This window comes from Pristiophorus japonicus, chromosome 1 (genome assembly GCF_044704955.1).
Source record: "Pristiophorus japonicus isolate sPriJap1 chromosome 1, sPriJap1.hap1, whole genome shotgun sequence".
NCBI lineage: Eukaryota > Metazoa > Chordata > Chondrichthyes > Pristiophoridae > Pristiophorus > Pristiophorus japonicus.
The window spans coordinates 29,032,238-29,047,772 of NC_091977.1; the positions used below are offsets into that span (position 1 = coordinate 29,032,238).

Sequence of the window (15,535 nt, forward strand, 5' to 3'; positions counted from 1 at the left end):
CGCCCCGGCCCCTCAAGTGGATATCGCACCCTGAAGCTGCGCTGGGCGATGACAGCAACAGCTCCAGGGGACGCGTACCAGGTGGATGGGCGTCAGCGGGGCGGAATTTAAAGGGGAGGTGGCTGGCCGTTCATCAACAAAGTCTCCGTGTTTTGTTTTACTCTTTAGAAAGAGATTTAAAACATTAAAAAACAAAGTAAAATAAAATTTATAAAACACATATTAATGTTAAAAACCCTGCCCACTAAGAAAAGTTTATTTTAAACCATAATTAAAAAAACTTTTTAAAAAATCAGAAAAATATATATTTTTTATCAGACATTTATTAACTTTAAATTAAATTAATCTTAAATATGTGGTGTATTTTTTCTATTTTTTTATTTGTGTCTGGGTGTTTGGGAGGGGGTATTTCTCAATCATAATAATGGGAATATGATTGAGAAATACTGTACCTGGATTGGCTGCCCAGTGCCATGTGACTCCAGCCGATACGCAGGGAGAGGAGGTCTCAGGACCGGGATCGCTGTGGCCGCAGCAGGATAAGGTAGGTGTGGATCTTTTTTTACCTTTTTCTGTCAAGTGCCCGTGGGAAGCAGAGGACTGGGATTTCTCGGCCATTAAGATCCATCTACCGTTCCGACAGCACATTACATGTGGGGCCCTTTCCACAGCCAGCCCCCGATCGCAATAAAGCGGGAGAAAGTCGGGAGCGCCACGTTTGGGGCGTTAACTTTTAAAAGTTTAAAAAATTAGCGCCGGGTACTAATGTTTTCAAACTTTTAAAGAATTTGGCGGTTGCGGTCCAGGAAGGAAGTGGATGCTAAATCAGGCGCTCTACATCCTTCCTGGAGCGCAATCGGCAGCAGGCTGGGCGGAGAATGGAGCAGTGCTGAACACTGGGCCGTGCAGCGCCGTCGCGTTGAAAGGCTCCTTCCCTCCCTCAAAAAAATAAAAAACTTTACCTTCTCCCTGATGGCAGCCATGATACCGCCCGATCAGCCCGGCACTCAAGCAGCGTACCAGGCTAATCGATCGCAGGCAGGAACCCGCGAGAAAACCTGCAAGAGAGAGAAGGTACTTTTTTTTTTTTAAACTTACCTCGGCCACCTCGCCTTTAAGCATCGCCCCCGAAGTGCCCGGCCTCCCGCTGGACGCCTCCGGCAGCTGTCGGTGTTGTCACCCGGCGATGCTGCAGAAGGGTGGAACGCAAGTCCGGGTCTGGGACGCTAATGGGGCGATGACGTCACGATCCCCGGGCGAAGGAGATTGGGGCACAATGCCGCATCCCTGGCGCAAGATTTGACACCTTTCTTTTATGGAAACAGGGTCTTTTAAATCTAACTTCAGGAATTGTTGCATTTAAGAACAGGGCAGAAAAACATATCCATCCATGGTGAGCCAAACACTTGTTTTGCAGCAAGAAAGGTTATTCTGGACTGTAAGAGCTTAACTTAAAGAGTTCCCCACATGCTGTATTAAGATTTTTTTTTATTTTATAGGCGGTCCCTCGAACGAGGATGACTTGCTTCCACAAGAGTTCACAGATGTTTTAATGAAGGACCCAATGTTCCAGTCCTGAACTCCAATTTGTTATGTCTTGCATAAAGAATCTGACCAGATACTGTAAGCTTAAAGTAATGTGTGACAGTAGTCTTTTATTACAGGTCTCCAGAGTGCCTCTCCAGCCTGTGAGGCCTCCTTATATAAAGGTGCTCCCAAGGGATTGTGGGATCCCTTGGGACTCCAGGGGATGAGCCCTCAGGTGGTTAAACATGGTGTTTACAGGTTTACATACAGAACACAATTGAGGCAGAGGAAGCTGCCTGTGTGTGGATTTTTTTAACGCGTGGTGACCGTTGAACATCAGCCACCACACGGGCTTGACAGAGCGAGGCCTTGATCCAGCAGCAAGGGTTAACCAGGACCAGGAGACCTGCTCTGCAAAGATTATTGTGGGCAAAGATTAAGATCTACCCACAGTTCCTACAGCACATCACATGTAAGGTGTTCAAAATCATGAGAGGTCTGGACAGAGTAGAGAGAGAGAGAAACTGTTCCCATTAGCAGAAGGGTCGAGAAACAGAGGACACAGATTTAAGGTGATTGGCAAATGTAGCGAGTGGTTAGGATCTGGAATGCACTGCCTGCAAGGGTGGTGGAGGCAGACTCAAACTTATCTTTGAAAAAGGAATTGGATAAATAAATTTGCAGGGCTACGGGGAAAGGGCAGGGGAGTGGGACGAGCTGAAATTCGACACGGACTCGACGCGGAATGGCCTTCCTCAAGTGTACTGTTATGCACAAGTCGTGCCTGGCACATTGGTACATGCAAGAGAATAATTTCTGCTAAGTGTAACATCCTTTCATGCAGTAACGTAGTCGATTACCCAGAATCGGTCCAGCCATAATGAATGCAGCCTGGGGCATGAATGGGACCCTGCGTATGTATAGAAACATAGAAACATAGAAAATAGGTGCAAGAGCAGGCTGTTTGGCCCTTTGAGCCTGCAACACCATTCATAGAAACATAGAAACATAGAAACATAGAAAATAGGTGCAAGAGCAGGCTGTTCGGCCCTTTGAGCCTGCAACACCATTCATAGAAACATAGAAACATAGAAACATAGAAAATAGGTGCAAGAGCAGGCTGTTCGGCCCTTTGAGCCTGCAACACCATTCATAGAAACATAGAAACATAGAAAAAAGGTGCAGGAGCAGGCTGTTCGGCCCTTTGAGCCTGCAACACCATTCATAGAAACATAGAAACATAGAAACATAGAAAATAGGTGCAAGAGCAGGCTGTTCGGCCCTTCGAGCCTGCACCATCATTCAATAAGATCATGGTTGTTCAGTCCCTCAGTACCCCTTTCCTGCTTTCTCTCCATACCCTTTGATCCCTTAATCTGTAAGGGCCATATCTAACTCCCTCTTGAATATATCCAATGAACCGGCATCAACAACTCTCTGCGGTAGGGAATTCCACAGGTTAACAACTCTCTGAGTGAAGAAGTTTCTCCTCATCTCAGTCCTAGGACTATGTCCACTAGTTATGGACTTCCCCAACATCGGGAACATTCTTCCTGCATCGAACCTGTCCAGTCCCATCAGAATTTAATATCTTTCTATGAGATTCCCTCTCATCCTTCTAAACTCAAGTGAATACAGGCGCAGTCGATCCAGTCTCTCCTCATATGTCAGCCCAGCCATCCCGGGAATCAGTCTGGTGAACCTTCGCTGCTCTCCCTCAAGAGCAAGAATGTCCTTCCTCAGATTAGGAGAGCAAAACTGAACCAAATACTCCAGGTGAGGCCTCACCAAGGCCCTGTACAACTGCAGTAAGACCTCCCTGCTACTATACTGAAATCCCCTAGCTATGAAGGCCTACATACCATTTGCCTTCTTCACCGCCTGCTGTACCTGCATGCCAACTTTCAATGACTGATGAACGATGACACTCAGGTCTCATTGCAGCTCCCCTTTTCCTAGTCTGTTGCACTTCAGATAATATTCTGCTCTTGTGTTTCTGCCTCCAAAGTGGATAACCTCACATTTATCCACATAATCTTGCATCTGCCATGTATTTGCTCACTCACCTAGCCTGTCCAAGTCACCCTGCAGTCTCCTAGCGTCCCCCTCACAGCTCAAACCACCTCCCAATTTAGTGTCATCTGCAAACTTGGAGATACTACACTCAATTCCTTCATATAAATCATGAATGTATATAGTAAAGAGCTGGGGTCCCAGCACTGAGCCCTGCGGCACTTCACTAGTCACTGCCGGCCATTCTAAAAAGCACCCGTTTATCCCGACTCTCGACTTCCTGTCTGTCAACCAGTTCTCTATCCACATCAGTACATTACCCCCAATACTATGTGGTTTGATTTTGCACACCAATCTCTTGTGTGGGACCTTGTCAAAAGCCTTTTGAAAGTCCAAATACACCATATTGGTGCTTCCTTGTCCACTCTACTAGTTACATCCTCAAAAAATTCCAGAAGATTTGTCAAGCATGATTTCCCTTTCATAATGTGATTGGGATTACGGAGACGTGGCTCCAGGATGATCAGGGCTGGGAACTCAACATCCAGGGGTATTCAACATTCAGGAAGGATAGAATAAAAGGAAAAGGAGGTGGGGTAGCATTGCTGGTTAAGGAGGAGATTAAGGCAATAGTTAGGAAGGACATTAGCTTGGATGATGTGGAATCTAAATGGGTAGAGCTGCAGAACACCAAAGGGCAAAAAACGTTAGTGGGAGTTGTGTACAGACCTCCAAACAGTAGTAGTGATGTTGGGGAGGGCATCAAACATGAAATTAGGGGTGCGTGCAATAAAGGTGCAGCAGTTATAATGGGTGACTTTAATATGCACATAGATTGGGCTAACCAAACTGGAAGCAATACGGTGGAGGAGGATTTTCTGGAGTGCATAAGGGATGGTTTTTTAGACCAATATGTCGAGGAACCAACTAGGGGGGAGGCCATCTTAGACTGGGTGTTATGTAATGAGAGAGGATTAATTAGCAATCTCGTTGTGCGAGGCCCCTTGGGGAAGAGTGACCATAATATGGTGGAATTCTGCATTGGGATGGAGAATGAAACAGTTAATTCAGAGACCATGGTCCAGAACTTAAAGAAGGCTAACTTTGAAGGTATGAGGCGTGAATTGGCTGGGATGGATTGGCGAATGATACTTAAGGGGTTGACTGTGGATGGGCAATGGCAGACATTTAGAGACCGCATGCATGAACTACAACAATTGTACATTCCTGTCTGGCATAAAAATAAAAAAGGGAAGGTGGCTCAACCGTGGCTATCAAGGGAAATCAGGGATAGTATTAAAGCCAAGGAAGTGGCATACAAATTGGCCAGAAATAGCAGCGAACCTGGGGACTAGGAGAAATTAGAACTCAGCAGAGGAGGACAAAGGGTTTGATTAGGGCAGGGAAAATGGAGTATGAGAAGAAGCTTGCAGGGAACATTAAGACGGATTGCAAAAGTTTCTATAGATATGTAAAGAGAAAAAGGTTAGTAAAGACAAACGTAGGTCCCCTGCAGTCAGAATCAGGGGAAGTCATAACGGGGAACAAAGAAATGGCGGATCAATTGAACAAGTACTTTGGTTCGGTATTCACGAAGGAGGACACGAACAACCTTCCGGTTATAAAAGGGGTCGGGGGGTCTAGTAAGGAGGAGGAACTGAGGGAAATCCTTATTAGCCGGGAAATTGTGTTGGGGAAATTGATGGGATTGAAGGCCGATAAATCCCCAGGGCCTGATGGACTGCATCCCAGAGTACTTAAGGAGGTGACCTTGGAAATAGTGGATGCGTTGACAGTCATTTTCCAACATTCCATTGACTCTGGATCAGTTCCTATGGAGTGGAGGGTAGCCAATGTAACCCCACTTTTTAAAAAAGGAGGGAGAGAGAAAACAGGGAATTATAGACCGGTCAGCCTGACATCGGTAGTGGGTAAAATGATGGAATCAATTATTAAGGATGTCATAGCAGTGCATTTGGAAAGAGGTGACATGATAGGTCCAAGTCAGCATGGATTTGTGAAAGGGAAATCATGCTTGACAAATCTTCTGGAATTTTTTGAGGATGTTTCCAGTAGAGTGGATAAGGGAGAACCAGTTGATGTGGTATATTTGGACTTTCAGAAGGCGTTCGACAAGGTCCCACACAAGAGATTGATGTGCAAAGTTAGAGCACATGGGATTGGGGGTAGTGTGCTGACATGGATTGAGAACTGGTTGTCAGACAGGAAGCAAAGAGTAGGAGTAAATGGGTACTTTTCAGAATGGCAGGCAGTGACTAGTGGGGTACCGCAAGGTTCTGTGCTGGGGCCCCAGCTGATACATTGTACATTAATGATTTAGATGAGGGGATTAAATGTAGTATCTCCAAATTTGCGGATGACACTAAGTTGGGTGGCAGTGTGAGCTGCGAAGAGGATGCTGTGAGGCTGCAGAGCGACTTAGATAGGTTAGGTGAGTGGGAAAATGAATGGCAGATGAAGTATAATGTGGATAAATGTGAGGTTATCCACTTTGGTGGTAAAAACAGAGAGACAGACTATTATCTGAATGGTGACAGATTAGGAAAAGGGGAGGTGCAACGAGACCTGGGTGTCATGGTACATCAGTCATTGAAGGTTGGCATGCAGGTGCAGCAGGCGGTTAAGAAAGCAAATGGCATGTTGGCCTTCATAGCAAGGGGATTTGAGTACAGGGGCAGGGAGGTGTTGCTACAGTTGTACAGGGCCTTGGTGAGGCCACACCTGGAGTATTGTGTACAGTTTTGGTCTCCTAACCTGAGGAAGGACATTCTTGCGATTGAGGGAGTGCAGCGAAGGTTCACCAGACTGATTCCCGGGATGGCGGGACCTACCTATCAAGAAAGACTGGATCAACTGGGCTTGTATTCACTGGAGTTCAGAAGAATGAGAGGGGACCTCATAGAAACATTTAAAATTCTGACGGGGTTAGACAGGTTAGATGCAGGAAGAATGTTCCCAATGTTGGGGAAGTCCAGAACCAGAGGTCACAGTCTAAGGATAAGGGGTAAGCCATTTAGGACCAAGATGCGGAGGAACTTCTTCACCCAGAGAGTGGTGAACCTGTGGAATTCTCTACCACAGAAAGTTGTTGAGGCCAATTCACTAAATATATTCAAAAAGGAGTTAGATGAGGTCCTTACTACTAGGGGGATCAAGGGGTATGGCGAGAAAGCAGGAATGGGGTACTGAAGTTGAATGTTCAGCCATGAACTCATTGAATGGTGGTGCAGGCTAGAAGGGCTGAATGGCCTACTCCTGCACCTATTTTCTATGTTTCTATGTTTCTATAAATCCATGCTGACTTGGACCGATCCTGTCACTGCTTTCCAAATGCGCTGCTATTTCATCCTTAATAATTGATTCCAACATTTTCCCCGTGACTGATGTCAGGCTAACCGGCCTATAATTACCGGTTTTCTCTCTCCCTGCTTTTTTATAAACTGTTGTTACATTAGCTACCCTCCAGTCCATAGGAACTAATCCAGAGTCGATAGACTGTTGGAAATTGATTACCAATGCATCCACTATTTCTTGGGCCACTTCCTTAAGTACTCTGGGATGCAGACTATCAGGCCCCGGGAATTTATCGGCCTTCAATCCCAGCAATTTCCCCAACACAATTCCCTGCGTAATATGGATATCTTTCAGTTCCTCCTTCTCACCAGACCTTCGGTCCCCTAGTACTTCCGAAAGGTTATTTGTGTCTTCCTTCGTGAAGACAGAACCAAAGAATTTGTTCAATTGGTCTACCATTTCTTTGTTCCCCATTATAAATTCAACTGACTCTGACTGCCAGGGACCTACGTGTGTCTTCACTAATCTTTTTCTCTTCACATATCTGTGGAAGCTTTTGCAGTCAGTTTTTATGTTCCTGGCAAGCTTCCTCTCATACTCTATTTTCCCCATCTTAATTAAACCCTTTGGCCTCCTCTGCTGAATTGTAAATTTCTCCCAGTCCTCAGGTTTGCTGCTTTTTCTGGCCAATTTATATACCTCTTCCTTGGATTTAACACTATCCTTAATTTCCCTTGTTAGCCACGGTTGAACCACCTTCCCTGTTTTATTTTTACTCCAGGGATGTACAATTGTTGAGTTCATCCATGTGATCTTTAAATGTTTGCCATTGCCTATCCACCATCAACCATTTAAGTTTCATTTGCCAGTCTATTCTAACCAATTCACGCCTCAAACCATCGAAGTTATCTTTCCGTAAGTTCAGGACCCTAGTTTCTGAATTAACTGTGTCACTCTCCATCTTAATAAATAATTTTACCATATTCCGGTCACTCTTCCCCAAGGGGCCTCACACAACAAGATTGCTAATTAGTCCTTTCTCATTACACATCACCCAGTCTAGGATGGCCAGCTCTCTCTCTTTCTCGGCATACTGGTCTAGAAAACTAGCCCGAATACACTCCAGGAAATCCTCCTCCACCGCATTGCTGCCAGTTAGGTTAGCCCAATCAATATGTCGATTAAAGTCATGATGATAACTGTTGTACCTTTATTGCACACATCCCTTATTTCTTGTTTGATGCTGTCCCCAACCTCACTACTACTGTTTGGTGATCTGTACACAACTCCCAAGAGCATTTTCTGCCCTTTGGTATTCCACAGCTCCAACCATACCGATTCCACATCATCCAAGCTAATGTCCCTCCTTACTATTGCATTAATTTCCTTTTTAACCAGCAACGCCATCCCGCCTCCTTTTCCTTTCTGTCTATCCTTCCTAAATGTTGAATACGCCTGGATGTTGAGTTCCCAGCCTTGGTCACCCTGGAGCTATGTCTCCGGGATGCGAATTACATTATATCCGTTAACTGCTATCTGCGCAGTTAATTCGTCCACCTTATCCGGAATACTCCTTGCATTGAGGTGCAGAGTTTTCAGGCTTATCTTTTTAAAACACTTTGCCCCTTTAGAATTTTGCTGTAATGTGGCCCTTTTTGTTTTTTGCCTTGGGTTTCTCTGCCCTCCACTTTTACTATTCTCCTTTCTATCTTTTGCTTCTGCCTCCATTTTATTTTCCTCTGTCTCACTGCATAGGTTCCCATCCTCCTGCCATATTATTTTAACTCCTCCCCAACAGCACTAGCAAACACTCCCCCTAGGACATTGGTTCCGGTCCTGCCCAGGTGCAGATCGTCTGGTTTGTACTGGTCCCACCTCCCCCAGAACCGGTTCCAATATCCCAGGAATTTGAATCCCTCCCTTTTGCACCACTCCTCAAGCCACGTATTCATCTGAGCTATCCTGCGATTCCTACTCTGACTCGCACATCGCACTGGTAGCAATCCTGAGATCACTACTTTTGAGGTCCTACTTTTTAATTTAGCCCCTAGCTCCCGAAATTCGTCTCGTCGGACCTCATCCCGTTCTTTACCGATATCCTTGGTACTTATACGCACCATGACAACTGGCTGTTCACCCTCCCTTTTCAGAATGTCCTGCACCGCTCCAAGATATCCTTGACCCTTGCACCAGGGAGGCAACATACCATGCTTGGAGTCTCGGTTGTGGCTGCAGAAACGCCTATCTATTTCCCTTACAATCGAATCCCCGATCACTATCGCTCTCCCACTCTTTTTCCTGCCTTCCTATGCCACCCACGGTACCATGAACTTGGCAGCTGCTGCTCTCCCCTAATGAGTCATCCCCCTCAACAGTACCCAAAGCGATGTATCTGTTTTGCAGGGGGATGACCGCAGGAGACCCGTGCACCACCTTCCTTGCACTGCTCTTCCTGTTGGTCACCCATTCCCTATCTGGCTGTGTATCCTTTACCTGCGGTAAGATCAACTCGCTAAACGTGCTACTCACGTCATTCTCAGCATCATGGATGCTTCAGAGTAAATCCACCCACAGCTCCAGTGCCGCAATGCGGTCTGTCAGGTGCTGCAGGTGGATGGACTTCCCGCATATGTAGTCTTCAGGGACACTGGAAGCATCCCTGACTTCCCACATATTACAGGAGGAGCATAACACATATCCGAGCTCTCCTGCCATGCTTAACCCCTAGATTAACTTAATTTGGCAACAACAATGCAAAAGGGGGTATGGTAGCATAGTGGTTATGTTAGTGGACTAGTAATCCAGAGGTCTGGACTAATGATCTGGTTACATGAGTTCAAATCCCACCACAGTAGCTGGGGAATTTAAATTCAATTTAATAAATCTGGAATAAAAAGCGAGTATGAAACTAAAAACCCATCTGATTCACTAATGTCCTTTATGTTCAGCCATGAACTCATTGAATGGCAGTGCAGGCTAGAAGGGCCGAATGGCCTACTCCTGCACCTATTTTCTATGTTTCTATAAAGAAAAAGAAAAGAAAAACTACTTACAAATCACCAGCCAATCACTTACCCCCTTGGCTGTGACATCACCTTTTGACCTCTTTCTCCTTTTTTGCCTTCTGCCCCTGCTGCAGCTGCACCGGCTGGCCTCTCCGACTCACCAAGCTGGACCTTTTTATAGGCCTCCCCTTGCTGCCTCACCGATGCTGCTCGATCTCCCGCTGCCTCATGGCTGATCATGGAACTTCATGGATGGGTCATTGCTGATAAAGACCACTTAAATATATTGTGTGTGACACCAAGATAGGTGCAAGAGGAGGCCATTCGGCCCTTCGAACCTGCACCACCATTCAATATGATCATGGCTGATAATGCAACTTCAGTACCCCATTCCTGCCTTCTCTCCATACCCGCTGATCCCTTTAGCATTAAGGGCCAACTCAAACTCCCTTTTGAATATATTTAGTGAATTGGCGTCAACAACTTTCTGTGGTAGAGAATTCCACAGGTTCACCACTCTCTGGGTGAAGAAGTTTCTCCTCATCTCGGTCCTAAATGGCTTACCCCTTATCCTGAGACTGTGATCCCTGGTTCTGGACTTCCCCAACATCAGGAACATTCTTCCTGCATCAAACCTGTCTAATGCCGTCAGAATTTTATATGCTTCTATGAGATCCCCTGTCATTCTTCTAAATTCCAGTGAATATAAGCCTAGTCGATCCAGTCTCTCCTCATATGTCAGTCCTGCCATCCTGGGAATCAGTCTGGTGAACCTTCGCTGCACTCCCTCAATAGCAAGAATGTCCTTCCTCAGATTAGGAGACCAAAACTGAACACAATATTCCAGGTGAGGCCTCACCAAGGCCCTGTACAACTGTAGTAAGACCTCCCTGCTCTTAAACTCAAATTCACAAGCTATGAAGGCCAACATGCCATTTGCTTTCTTAACTGCTTGCTGTACCTGCATGCCTACCTTCAATGACTGATGTACCATGACACCCAGGTCTTGTTGCGCCTCCCCTTTTCCTAATCTGTCACCATTCAGATAATATTCTGCCTTCCTGTTTTTGCCACCAAAGTGGATAACCTCACATTTATCCACATTATACTGCATCTGCCAATGCATTTTCCCACTCACCTAACCTGTCCAAGTCACCCTGCAGCCTCTTAGCATCCTCCTCACAGATCACACCGCCACCCAGCTGAGTGACATCTGCAAACTTGGAGATATTACATTCAATTCCTTCGTCTAAATCATTAATATATATTGTAAATAGCTGAGGTCCCAGCACTGAACCATGTGGTACCCCACTAGTCACTGCCTGCCATTCTGAAAAGGGCCCATTTATTCCCACTCTGCATCCTCTCTGCCAACCAGTTCTCTATCCACATCAATACATTACCCCGAATCCCATGTGCCTTAATTTTGCACACTAATCTCTTGTGTGGGACTGTGCCAAAAGCCTTTAGAAAGACCAAATACATCACATCCACTGGTTCTCCCTTACACATCCTCAAAAAATTCTAGAAGATTTGGCAAGCATAATTTCCCTTTCATAAATCCATGCTGACTTGGACCGATCCTGTCACTGCTTTCCAAATGCGCTGCTATTACATCTTTAACAACTGATTCCAGTATTTTCCCCACCACCGATGTCAGGCTAACCGATCTATAATCAATCCCCTGTTTTCTCTCTCCCTCTTTTTTTTTAAAAAGTGGGGTTACATTAGCTACCCTCCAATCCATAGGAACTGATCCAGAGTCCATGGAATGTTGGAAAATGACCACCAATGCCTCTAATATTTTTAGGGCCACTTCCTTAAGTACTCTGGGATGCAGACTATCAGGCCCTGGGGATTTATCAGCCTTCAATCCCATCAATTTCCCGAACACAATTCCTTACTTTTAAGGATTTCCCTCAGTTCCCTCAGTTCCTGCTTCTCGCTAGACCCTTGGTCCCCGACTATTTTCGGGAGGTTATTTGTGTCTCTCTTAGTGAAGTCAGAACCAAAGTATTTTTCAATTCGTGTGCCATTTCCTTGTTCCCCATTATGGATTCACCTGATTCTGACTGCAACGGACCTACATTAGTCTTCACTAATCTTTTTCTCTTCACATATCTATAGAAGCTTTTTGTTGTGAATCTGTAAAGCATGCACTCCCATGTTCCGCCAGCAGGGACGCATCCCCTGAAGTCCCAAGGGATCCCATCATCCCTTGGGAGCACTGTATATAAGCCGACCCCTAAGGCCTGTTCCTCACTCTGGAGTGTCTTAATAAAGACTGAGGTCACTATTACTTTAACCTCCCTGTGTGCAGTCTCATCTGTGTCAGGAACATAACAACTGGCGACGAGTATACGAATCCAACGCAAAGATGCAGCAAACTGTGGGCATCCTGGAGAAGTTCTCGGAGGGTGAGGACTGGGAAGCCTATGTCGAACGGTTAGACCAGTACTTTGTAGCCAACAAGCTGGATGGAGAAGGAGGTGCTGCAAAAAGAAGAGTGGTCCTCCTCACGGTCTGCAGGTCACCGACCTACAGCCTCATGAAGAATTTTCTGGCTCCGGTGAAATCCACAGATAAGTCGTATGATGAGCTGTGTACATTGGTTTGGGAGCATCTTAACCCGAGGGAGAGCGTGCTGATGGCGAGGTATCGGTTCTACACATGCCAGCGATCTGAAGGTCAGGAAGTGGCGAGCTACGTCACCGAGCTAAGGCGACTTGCAGGACAATGTGAGTTTGATGGCTACCTGGAGCAAATGCTGAGAGACTTTTTTATACTGGGCATTGGACACGAGACCATCCTACGAAAACTTTTGACTGTAGAGACACCGACACTCATTAAGGCCATTGCGATAGCACAGGCGTTCATGTCCTCCAATGATAACAACAAACAAATCTCTCAGCACACAAGTGCTGGCAATGTTCATAAATTAACTGGAACTGTGTTTGCGAGCAGAAATGTACAAGGCAGAAACCACGAGTCTGCAACTGCCAGCAGGCCTCAGGTGACCCAGATGACTCAGAGTCCGCAACAAAGGATGAATGCAAGGCAATTCACACCTTGTTGGCATTGTGGAGGCTTCCATTCAGCCCATTCATGCCACTTCAAAGGATATGTTTGCAAGAGCTGTGGAACAATGGGGCACCTCCAACGAGCTTGCAGATGAGCTGCAAGCTCTTCAAAACCTGCTAACCATCACGTGGCAGAGGAAGATCGGTCCATGGTGGATCAAAGCAATTTCGAGCCTCAGAGAGAGGAGGCAGATGCTGAAGTACATGGGGTGCACACATTTTTGACAAAATGTCCACCTATAATGTTAAATGTAAAATTGAATGGCTTACCCGTCGCCATGGAACTGGACACTGGCGCTAGCCAATCCATCTTGAGTAAAAAGATGTTTGAGAGACTGTGGTGCAACAAGGCATTCAGACCAGCCCTGAGCCCCATCCACACGAAACTGAGAATGTACACCAAAGAGCTTATCACTGTCCTGGGCAGCGCCATGGTCAAGGTCACCTACGAGGGCACGGTGCATGAACTGCCACTCTGGATGGCGCCACACTTCTTGGAAGGAGCTGGCTGGGCAAAATCCGCTGGAACTGGGATGACATCCAAGCACTATCACATGTCGATGAGGCCTCATGTACCCAGTTTCGTAACAAATTTCCTTCCCTTTTTCAACCAGGCATTGGAAACTTTTCCGGGGTGAAGGTGCGGATCCACTTGGTTCCAGAGGCACGACCCATTCACCACAAGGTGCGAGCAGTACCTCACATGATGAGGGAGAGAGTGGAAATCGAGCTGGACAGGCTGCAACGAGAGGGCATTATCTCCCCAGTGGAATTCAGCGAGTGGGCCAGCCCGATTGATCCAGTACTCAAAAGTGATGGCACGGTCAGGATTTGCGGTGATTATAAAGTAACTATTAATCGTTTCTCGGAACAGGACCAATACCCGCTACCTCAGGCAGACGACCTAATTGCGACGCTGGCAGGAGGCAAGACGTTCACCAAGCTCGACCTGACTTCGGCCTACATGACGCAGGAGTTGGAGGAATCTTTGAAGGGCCTCACCTGCATCAACACGCACAAGAGACTGTTCATCTACAACAGATGCCTGTTTGGAATTCGGTCGGCTGCAGCGATCTTCCAGAGAAACATGGAGAGCCTACTCAAGTCAGTACCACGCACGGTGGTTTTTCAGGACGACGTATCGGTCATGGGTCGGGACACCGTCGATCACCTACAAAACCTGGAGGAGGTCCTCCAGTGACTGGATCGTGTAGGGCTGTGGCTGAAGAGGTCGAAATGCATCTTCATGGCAACAGAAGTGGAGTTTTTGGGGAGAAAAATCACGGCGGATGGCATTCGGCCCACAGACGCCCAGACAGAGGCTATCAGGAATGCGCCCAGGCCACAGAACGTCACGGAGCTGCGGTCGTTCCTGGGACTCCTCAACTATTTTGGTAACTTCCTACCGGGGTTAAGCACCGTCTTAGAGCCCCTACATGTGTTACTGCGTAGAGGTGAGAACTGGGCATGGGGGAAAAAACCAAGTAATTGCTTTTGAGAAAGCCAGAAACATTTTATGCTCCAACAAGCTGCTTGTATTGTATAACCCGTGTAAAAGACTTGTGCTAGCATGTGATGCGTCGTCGTACGGAGTCGGGTGTGTATTACAACAAGCTAACATTGCGGGGAAGTTGCAACCTGTCGCCTATGCCTCCAGGAGCTTGTCTAAGGCCGAGAGGGCCTACAACATGATTGAGAAAGAGGCATTAGCATGTGTGTTCGATCACAAGCCCCTCATATCCCTGTTCGCTGAAAACAAGGGAATAAATACTAATGCCTCAGCCTGCATACAAAGGTGGGCACTCATGCTATCAGCGTATAACTATACCATCCGCCACGGTCAGGTACCGAGAACTGTGCAGATGCTCTCAGTCGGCTACCATTGCCCACCATTGCCCACAACTTGTTGATGGTGGTACAGCCCGCAGACTTGTTGATGGTCATGGAAGCATTTGAAAATGATAAATCACCTGTCATGGCCCGCCAGATTAGGACTTGGACCAGCCAAGATCCTCTGCTGTCCCGAATAAAAAACTGTATACTGCACGGGAGCTGGGCCAGCATCTCCGTTGGAATGCAAGAGCTAATCAAGCTGTTCCAGCGGCGAAAGGATGAGCTGTTCATTCAGGTAGACTGCCTGTTGTGGGGTAACCATGTAATGCTACCCAGAAAGGGCAGGGAGACGTTCATCTCGAATCTCCACAGCACACCCGCGGGTATAGTAATGTTGAAAGCGATAGCCAGATCCCACGTGTGGTGGCCCAGTATCGACTCTGACTTAGAGTCCTGTGTACGGCAATGCCGTGTGTATGCTCAGTTGAGCAACGCACCCAGAGAGGCACCACTAAGTTTGTGGTCCTGGCCCTTCAGACCATAGTCGAGGATCCATGTCGACTATGCGGGCCCGTTTTTCGGTAAAATATTCCTGGTGGTGGTAGATGCTTTTTCAAAATGGATTGAATGTGAAATAATGTCGGGAAGCACCGCCACCGCCACCATTGAAATCCTGAGGGCCATGTTTGCCACCCACGGCCTGCCTGACATACTGGTCAGTGACAACGGGCCATGTTTCACCAGTGCCGAATTTAAAGAATT

At 46.7% G+C, this 15,535-nt stretch overlaps 1 protein-coding gene and 1 long non-coding RNA gene across 2 annotated transcripts in view; one reads left to right on the top strand and one right to left on the bottom strand.

Moving 5' to 3' along the window:
• Nucleotides 1–15,535, bottom strand: part of glra3 (glycine receptor, alpha 3) — a 280,830-nt gene that overhangs the window by 126,082 nt on the left and 139,213 nt on the right. The window lies entirely within an intron of this gene.
• On the top strand, nt 496–10,061 carry LOC139277745 (uncharacterized). The gene is made up of 3 exons (XR_011596140.1): nt 496–544; nt 980–1,074; nt 9,995–10,061. It is a non-coding gene; the product is annotated as an uncharacterized lncRNA (long non-coding RNA).